Source organism: Hemicordylus capensis, chromosome 5, assembly GCF_027244095.1.
Source record: "Hemicordylus capensis ecotype Gifberg chromosome 5, rHemCap1.1.pri, whole genome shotgun sequence".
NCBI classification, from domain to species: Eukaryota; Metazoa; Chordata; class Lepidosauria; order Squamata; family Cordylidae; genus Hemicordylus; species Hemicordylus capensis.
The window spans coordinates 198136252-198145601 of NC_069661.1; the positions used below are offsets into that span (position 1 = coordinate 198136252).

General features: G+C 41.5%; 1 long non-coding RNA gene across 1 annotated transcript; it reads right to left on the bottom strand.

Moving 5' to 3' along the window:
* Nucleotides 1-3514: 3514 nt before the first annotated feature.
* Nucleotides 3515-7917, bottom strand: LOC128325828 (uncharacterized). Its single transcript, XR_008307656.1, has 3 exons — nt 7820-7917; nt 5354-5498; nt 3515-3832 (listed from the first exon to the last, which is right to left on the bottom strand). It is a non-coding gene; the product is annotated as an uncharacterized LOC128325828 (long non-coding RNA).
* Nucleotides 7918-9350: the final 1433 nt, after the last annotated feature.

The window sequence follows — 9350 nt, forward strand, 5'->3', positions numbered from 1 at the left end:
GGAATTGAGGAACTAAGCATTGAGATTCCTGAGTGTCCCTACTGAATCCTAAGCCAAAATCATTTGAGAAAAATGTTCAAAAGGGCCATTCCCCTTGGGGGAGGGCTGAAGGAGGCTTGCACATCTCTAGAACTGTCCACAGTAATTCATGCTCTAGTCACTTCTTGTTGGATTACTATACTGTGCTTTATGTGAGGCTTCCCTTGAAGATGGTCCAGAAAGTTTAGTTGGCCTAGACTACAGTCATTAGGCTTTCATTGGGGCCCACACATTGGAGCGTATTGCTCAGCCGGTTACTCAGCCAGAAGCATAAACATCAAAGGGACATAAAGCAGCTAAAAGACAGCAACCATCCCTTCAGTTTTTCAAGACAGACAAAGCCTTTAATCAAGGGTGGATGACCTGTGCTTCAAGTCTGCACTGGACCCAGAATGTGGACATTTTAAAAAATAATATAGTTAAGAACGGAGTAATATGGGAGCTTATAATATTATATAGAGCTTGTGTTTTGTTGCCTATTTCTGTATGTTTTGTTACTTTAACAGTTGAACAGCCCACAACAATCCAGAGGTAAAACTAAACTTTTCCTGATATGGAGATGCAATGACAGGGAAAGGTTTCACATATTCATTTATGCCTGTCCTGCAGCTGTTAAAGGCTCTGTCCACACAAAGATGCCAAACTTATCCACAACTGCTTAACACAAAAAAATCCTTTGTGGTAAAATGAACTTGGAAAATTGAAAAAAGTGACAAGCGATGGGTTGGTATTACTTGGATACGATAATGCTTAGACTAGCATTGTGAATTGTTTTTCTGTAAACTGTTCCCCAAATAACTAAGCAGCAGTTTCACTGGGTTTACAAGGTGAAGAAAATATTGTATCACTTGAGGTTTGGTATCTTCATTTCTACTCTCAGTGGATGTATAAGTACAACATTCTATCTGGCATAAATCCAATTATGGCAGAGGTCTTTTGCAGGAGAAACAACTCTGTAATGGAAACTGACTCACTGATTCAGGACTAGGTTTGCAATGGTGTTCCTTTTCTTGCTGAGGTAAGCAAAAGAGAATGTCACCAAGACAAAAACCAAATGGTGATATTTGCATTATAGAATGTATGCTAAGTCTGACTAGCTTACTAGATGGCTAATAGACTTTTTCCAGCACTGGTACTAAAATGCCCCCTCATCCTCACTGCCCAATTCAAGGTGGCAAAAATGGCAGCAATTTTTGGTGGCTTTGAGAGGATAGAATGAATGTTTTGTTAAGTTTTTGGGTGGCCTTACTGTGGGAATCACTACAGTACAGATGTCCTTATAATCTTTCATGCAGGTGGCGGCGAGAAGCCATGCTGGAAGTGCTGTAAGCCTTCCAAATGGTTAGCTCCTGCTGGCCATCTTTTCCCCCTTGAGATTGAATAACATATCACTACATCATGACTTTGCATAATTGCCATTCATTCTGGAGGGAAATGGCAGCCCCCACATTGCCTTATTATATTCAACATATATTCAGTATTTACAAATGATGCCAAGGATTTGTATTCTCCCACCCCACAGTTCTCTCTTCCTACTGCTTCTGCTGGCTGATGTCCTGACGAAGGCAGTAACAATTCTCTGGGAAGATGTGCCTGCAGTGTGAAAAGCTTTCATATTTCTACAGCATGCAGTGTGGGGTGGGGGGATTTTTGTTTCTCTCTGCTTCTGCCATAAATGCCCTGTGTCCTCTGAAACTATGTCCCTGAGAGTTCTGCAGCCCTCAAGTACTTATGTTCAGAGGCCTCGGGGCACTTCTGTGGGGAAGCAGATATCTTGAATATCATGCCACACTGTAGAGCTCTGGAAGCCTTCTACATCATGGTTGCATCTAATCTTTTTGTCTGTATCGAGATGACAGCAATCACACTTTATTATGATTTTTTCAACACATGTATTTTATTTTCCACAGCATTATTGTTCTTTTACAACTTGTCAATGTGGCTTTTACATTTTAAAAAATTGTGTTAACAGTGAAATGATCTCATTTTGAAGTTGTCCAGGCCATGGAAACTGCTATCTCTCTTTACCATCTCACAAAGCATCTGTTAAATGTGACTTTGTCATTTGTAGAGGAAAGCTGAATACTGAGTAAATATTATGAGATACTCTGTATTTTGTTCAACAATGAAGAGAGAAATTCTAACTAGAGGCAAAAAATATGTTATTATCATCAGCACAGTATAATTCCAGGGGTATTCCAGGGAAAATAGGACCCATGCATCCACCAGGAACAAACAAACAAACAAAAACTAGGGGGTGGGGTGAAGAAACATAACACCACTATGGAATATGGAGAAATGTCTGAAAAAATTATCTGATGCTTTTCCTTGGGACACACCCTGAAATTCTTCATCAGATTTTAGTTTCTTCCTGGAGAAGCACTGATGTTTTCTTTCAGATTTCACTTTGGAGAAATTTCAGTACTCCGGGGCCTACCACTTCCAAAAACCAGTGATCAGCTGACACTGATACTTGGAGAATTTCACACCCACCCATTCACCTCCATTCCATCTCTCCCCTCAAATCCTATCAGCGCCCTGAATTCGAGTTGAAAATAATTATTTTTAAATGGTTCAGCTGTGTCTGAAACAAATAAGATAGAATAGCTTCTTATTTGATTCAAAGTCAAAAGTCAAAGATCTTTATTATGATCCTTGACCAGGTTACGTTGCTATAGTACAATATTTACACTCTGTGTACTCAGTACAGTTTGTCTGTCAATTGTCATAGTTACAGTTAGCTAAAAGAAGTTTACCCAAACTGGGAGCAAATCCTTACTTCTTTGATCCTTTCATGCTTAGAGAGAATTTCACAAAGCCCTTGAAAATCTTGATAAATCTATTCATAAATATTCATAAAACGCATCAAATGTAGGCCATGCATGCACAGCTGAAATATTTTGACTGTTTTAAAGACAGAAGTAAATACTTGATTACTTTGTAGCTAGTCTGAATCCAGCCTCTTGTTGCCCAAGTGGGCAGCATGGTTTGTTTGACCCAGCCCCCTGCCTGAGGAGCACGAGGCAGGGGTCGGAGCCCATTGGCTCCTGTGTTGTGAGGGGGCATGATTTCTGACCCTCAATGGCCATCGGCGTTTTCCCTCTCAGTCCATTCTCAACAGGCACCCTCCTGCCCTTTCCTTGGGTACAGTCTGGGCTTGCTGGTCACCGTTTGGGGCCAGAAAGGAATTTTTTTGGCGTTCACTGGATTGGCCATTGGTGCGTGTCCTTTTTTGCCTGCCCCTGACTGTATTCTCTAGTTAGATAAGTTTCCCTTCCTGGTCACAACTGGGCAGGTACAGTGCAGTGGGAAGTAATATCTAAGCCTTGGTGAGCAACTTCAGGTAAGTGTTCAGTGATAGAATGGCAGGTCAGATCCCTAGAGGCTTACCAGATCAGAGAACTCTGACCTGGTCTGCTCTACTCTGTCAAGTGACATCCCCAGAAAGGCTCCTTGGGGCTTTGGATGGGGGGTGCTGCCAAGGGCAGAGACCTGACCTTAGGTCAGCTAAGATGGGCAGCCTATGCTTTAGAGCTATGGGGCTGCCTGGAGCCAAGGTGCTTTCACCCCTGTGAATTAGGCTAGGATGCCATGGAGGTGGCACGTCTTTAGGTACCGCACTGTGGGGGTGGAGAGCCAATCCCTGTTTCCATTTCAGTTTCACTTTAACATTAATAAAAGTTAACATTAATAAAAATTGTGGCCCTTTTCACCATAATTTTCTGTGTCTCGTGTCTTCTTGGGGTGTGGGTGCAAACAAATAATACCTGCAGTTGTGCACCATTCTGTGCTTCTTTAAAAGGAAGGTAAAAGATAAAAGAGAAATATGAGCTTTTAGGGCATTCAATAAACCTACGACATATATCCATTTTGTTTTGTGCTGTATCTTTGACGAAGTCAAGGTCTTCTTTCAAACAGTCACAAGATATACTTTCGATACACATGATTATGGTTTATACATTCATGCTGAAAGGTTATCCAGCACTCAATGTCTTCTTTATAAAGTAATCCTGTTTCGTGCTAAGCTGTCTTTTCAAACTTCTAATTTGTATATGGTTTAAAGGAAGTATGATAACTTTATCTGGGTTTCTGCACCTTTAAGATTTGAAGGAAAGAGTCACTGCATCGTAGATAAGAAATAGTGCGAAGTTGAGATGTAAGACTGCTTTTCAAGTTAAATGATTGTGCCGGGAAATCTATAGCTATAGTAGATAGACCACTGACCTTTCCTCCACTACAATTTTTTTAGCATGTGTCATTGCTGATTTCAAATACACAAAACTTGCATCTGAGCAGTGTTTTCTACAGTGACAGCATCTGAAAACGTCTGTCGGTTTGCTGTTATTGCTCTGACAATTGTACTGGTGAAATGGTGACATGCTTCCCTCCTGCAACATATTGTTCATCAGAAATGTGTAAGGATGCAGTCTCATGAATTGAGCCTCATTTCTGTTTTATGTGAACGAAGGCTACTATGTCATTGTCAACTTGATGAGTTTTTTTACATGCATTGAAAAAGTGAACTAAGAAGGGCTTATTTCCATCTGCTTAATGATTCCTCTTCCCTTTTGGCTCATTCATTGCACAACTATAAAACCCTTCAGATTGCTAGCTGTGTAGACATTACACTAATGCCACTGGACACATGCATCAAGAAAATACTATTTTGGGCCAAATAACACGTGACACTAAGTAGCATGTAGGATTTTTTTTTTGGTCATGATATTCAACCATGGAAGCTGTAATATGAGACATAATACCAATCTGCAGGGGAGGGGCTTCCTCCCTACTTATATTTCTGCTGAAAACCCACCCTCCAGCTGCTTCTTCCCACCATGGATAAAAATATACTAGTATCTTGAAACATAAGTGGGAGTTGTGAGATTTTTGAAGGGGAAAAAACCAGCAGAAGGCAGATTTTAAAACTTATTCACCCCTATGTTGGTCTTCTGCATCTTTTCTTGGTCTCCTGAAGGGACCCAGATGGTCTTCAGGACCGTGGAGACTTGGAGAGAAAGAGATAATCCAATAGAGTCCCAGTTCAAACTGGGCCCTTTGTTGAATTGAATTAATGATTGAATATATTTTGGCTCTATCTTCTTCAGACTCCACCCCTTTGTTGCAGTGGCAATTCTCAGGGCTGGAGCCAATCATTCAGCTGCCTCTCAGTCACCCGTGACTGATGTGTGTCCTGTGTCAGTGAGGGTGCACTGCAGGGTGAGGGGATTCTGGTAATCTGGGTCTGACCCCTTGGATGAATCCAACTCTGGTGGGGGACCATCTCGGTGTTTGAGTTCCCAGGGTTCTGTGTTACCTGGCTCATCCTTGCCACTGCGCCTCAACAACTGGTGATAATGATGAGATTTTCCTGGCTCTTCCCCTCATGATCTGAAACCTGGCTGTCCCTCAAGGTCAAGGCCATGACATTTTGCTTGATCACAGTCTCTGCAACTGTACAGCTGCAAAAGAAAGAAAGAAAAAACACTGGGTTTCAATGGCATGTATTGCTTGGCCCATGGATGCATCATTCTGTTTTGAAAAATAAATGACCACAAGTGGGACTGTCCAGCAGTTCTGGCATAATCTTCTATGTTTAAACACAGAATATGCATCAAATGTGAAAACCCAAGATATATATCCTTATGGTGGTGGGGGTGGTGGAATAATCTTGTTCTGTATCAGTTGCACATAATGACAAGCGTATAATTGATGATTGGATGTGTGTTTTTTATGCTAAGGAGGGGTCATATCGGAGTCACAGTATGGAGAAGAGGGGGCTTTAATGTCCTTGCCATAGTTCTGATCCATATCACCTTCCCTAGGCTGCTATTCCCCCTGTGGAAAAAACAACAACAGATACCACGGGCCCAAGCTGATTTGGGAACATGACAGGGCAAAGGGTTAAAGTACACCTCCTTACTCCCCCACATGCCGTCTCACCACACCACAGGTCCTCCCAGTGCTGCTGTTTAGTTCAAAAAACAAGCACACAAACATCAAGTGCAAACTTGCAATAGAGAGCTGGTGTCGTGTAGTCAGTGAGGTAGTATAGCATATTTGCTCTGAGACTGGGCTATAAATCAGGGGCCAACAACCTAACTAATTCTGCACGCATGTAGCTCAAAGCAGAACACATGTAGCAGATGCCTTTAGAGACATATTTGTGCTTTGCACAGAGCACTATGGAAGGGAGCGCAGGTAACCAAAAACCACCCCTCCACCTGCAAGCACATGTGCTTCAGAATTGGAAGTGCATGCACTGCATGCGTGCTTCTCTTAGCTGCATGTGTGAGCAGTGTTAGGGTGTCAGCCCGGTTATAACTTCACCTCTGTCATAAACTCACTTTGTGGCCTTAGGCCATCACAGCCTCTTTTCTCCAATTGCAATCTTACTTTACTAACATACTTACCCGGAGTCTGTTCACACAACCAAAAACTGGATAGGACAGGTGTTCTACCCAGGTTTGGGATCTGTGCGCCCTCCCAATTTTTGATTGTGTGGGAACAAAGAAATGCATAGAAAGAGGGAGAAGTGATTGTGTGGGAGACAGGTGCTGGATAGGGCAGCTTTTTCTCCTACCTTGGTCAGATGCTGGGTATGAAAACTGAGTAGGACAGTACTGCCCTACCCAGCTCCTATCTCCCACACAATCACTTCTCCCTCCTCCTACCCAGTTCTTTCCTCCCAGCCAAAAATTAGGAGCGTGCACATTTCCCAAACCTAGGTAAGATGCTTGTCCTACCCAGTTTTCAGTTGTGGGAAGAACCTCAGAGCTGTTGTAAGGATTACAAGATAAGACATGTGAGACACTTTGAGCATTTAAAATCACTGCCAAATTCTCATTATCAAAGCCTGAAATTTGACCCCGGATGCCTATAAGCTCCTAGACACAATGGCCAACATCCAGTGCAGCATCCCATGTTTGTAATGCTGCCCTTGGGGCTGCTGCACCCTTCAAAGGCAGCACTGGGGCTGCAAAATATGAGAAGTAGCACAAGCAGCGCTTCCATAAATTTCTCCATTGTCACAAATTGAGAAATCCGAAGAAGTACTGCTTGTGCAACCTCCCATTTTGTCCAGCCCCACTGCTGCCTTGGAAGGGTGCAGCAGCCCCACAATGCTCGGGATGTCAGTCAGTTTAAGGTAGTGGCAATTAAAAATAAAGATTAAACTGTGATGCAAACTCCCTTATTCTTTAAGACCGCACAAGAGGCCTTGCTTTAGTCACCACTGATCAGAGAAGTGATATGAATGGTCAGCACAAAGAAAAATGGCTTTAGTGTAGTCCCCTGTTTATCATCGGACAGGCTTTCTAATAGAAAGTCTGGCCATATACATGGTTAGAACAATATACGGTTTCTAATTCAAAAGAATTTTACCAAATGAACTTGATTTTTATAACATGACATTGTATTACTTTGTTTTTAAGAATAGTTTTTATTGAATGTGACTCCAATTGTTCTGGAATATCATCAGTAGCTGTGTAAGCAGTTTTGATTCATTGAGAAAAGTGAAATAGATGTTCTTTAAATTAATAAATCAACCATCCATGCTCAGTAATAGCTCATTTGCTCTGGCTTACCCAACATATGCAGACACAGGGCCAAAATATGTGCTCCCACAACCATGTGTCATTGAAAATTGCTTCCATGTGCCTATGGCTTCATGGAACTACAGGATCTTTGGATCAGGTTCCCTAATGGGTCAGTCAGATCTTATGTTAAATGCCCACAAGTGCTTCTAGCCCACTGGGAGTGCAGCACTCTTATGGGTACTTACCAAGCAGTTTGGATCACCCACACAGGCAACCAAATTGAAGATTCCCACAGCCATGCGGAACTGGAAACCTCACCATGCAGAAGCTATTTTTGTTAACGACCACACTTCCATGGAAACCAGTGAATCAGCCCACAGGATGCACCTTTAAAAGGGAACACTGGGTGGAAGAAATAACAAGAAACACATGTGCAGTTAAGCAATACAAACTTAATGAGACATCACTCCTGGTGCATATCATGAAGTTCTTACATTCTCAGTGGATGTTATCAGATGCCTATTGATGTTTCGACACCAGAAATTTCCAGTGATTTGCCATAGCTGCTTTAAGGCACCAAGTCAACTCTTCAGTAATTTTGTCCTGGAATCTTTCATTCCAGAACTTGCTTGCATTGGCCTATGTGTGTACCAGGTTTTGTACTGCCATGAAATCAAATGTTCCATCAAGAGCCTGCTGCATACTGTATTTAAAGGGCTTAAACTGAATTCTAAGGCAGACATATGAGTAAAACAAAAGTATAGTCAAATATATACCTCGAATTATGTATTTGCATATTTCCACAGATGTAATGTAATTTTATTTACAGTCATTGACCAAACAGAGAGTAAAAACCAGTAAACATTAAAATATGTATATACATATATTAAAATATGTATATACATATATTAAAATATGTATATACATATATTTATATATAAAATATGTATATACATATATAAAATATGTATATACATATTTCCACAGATTGCATGGGGGGTGAGGGTATGCTATATGGTTTATGAGAGAGAAATGAATTTACCCATGCCTGAGGGAATTCCCCCCCTTGACATCCAGACTAACAATGCAACAGTGCTTTATGAGAAGGACTAGTGCTGTTTTGATGCAGACTAACACAGTTTCACTGTTCATGCAATGGGGAGGTGATTGTTGCTGATTTTCTCTTCCGTGGAGTTACTCAATGTGACCCAGAAGTAGGTTCCTGAGGGCTGTGCATCCCTCATGGACCTACTTCTCTGGGTTGCACAGAGCATTTCCAGGGGAAGGGGAGATTGGTGAAAATTGCCCTACCTGTCAGTACAGTTCCAAGAGTTACTCTTGGAACACAGCAACAGCACCATGCAGCACCAGTGTTTCCTACAAAATGCTGTTGCTTCATTCATTTCCGTTTCAGTCCATTATCATGCAATACCTGGGTCAGGTTGGAGACCATTTTGTTTATATGGATTCCACATGCTACTTTCCTGAATCTTTTTCACTGCTGACACATTTATATTGTTTATCTGTTCTGTAAGCCTATGAGCTAGTTGGCTTATTGGCTATAAGGTGATATAGCATTGTCCTTTCAAAAGCTTAGATTTGTTTTTATAATAGTTCAGAGTAGTTTAATCTACTCCTTTCATCATTCAATGTTTATATGCTATACATCATCCAGTTCAAGTAGACCGAGCAAAGCTGGGGAATACTTTATTTATTTGAATTTCAGCTGAGTGAATTTGTTTCGAACAATTCTTCTCAGCAATAAAGGCACCACAT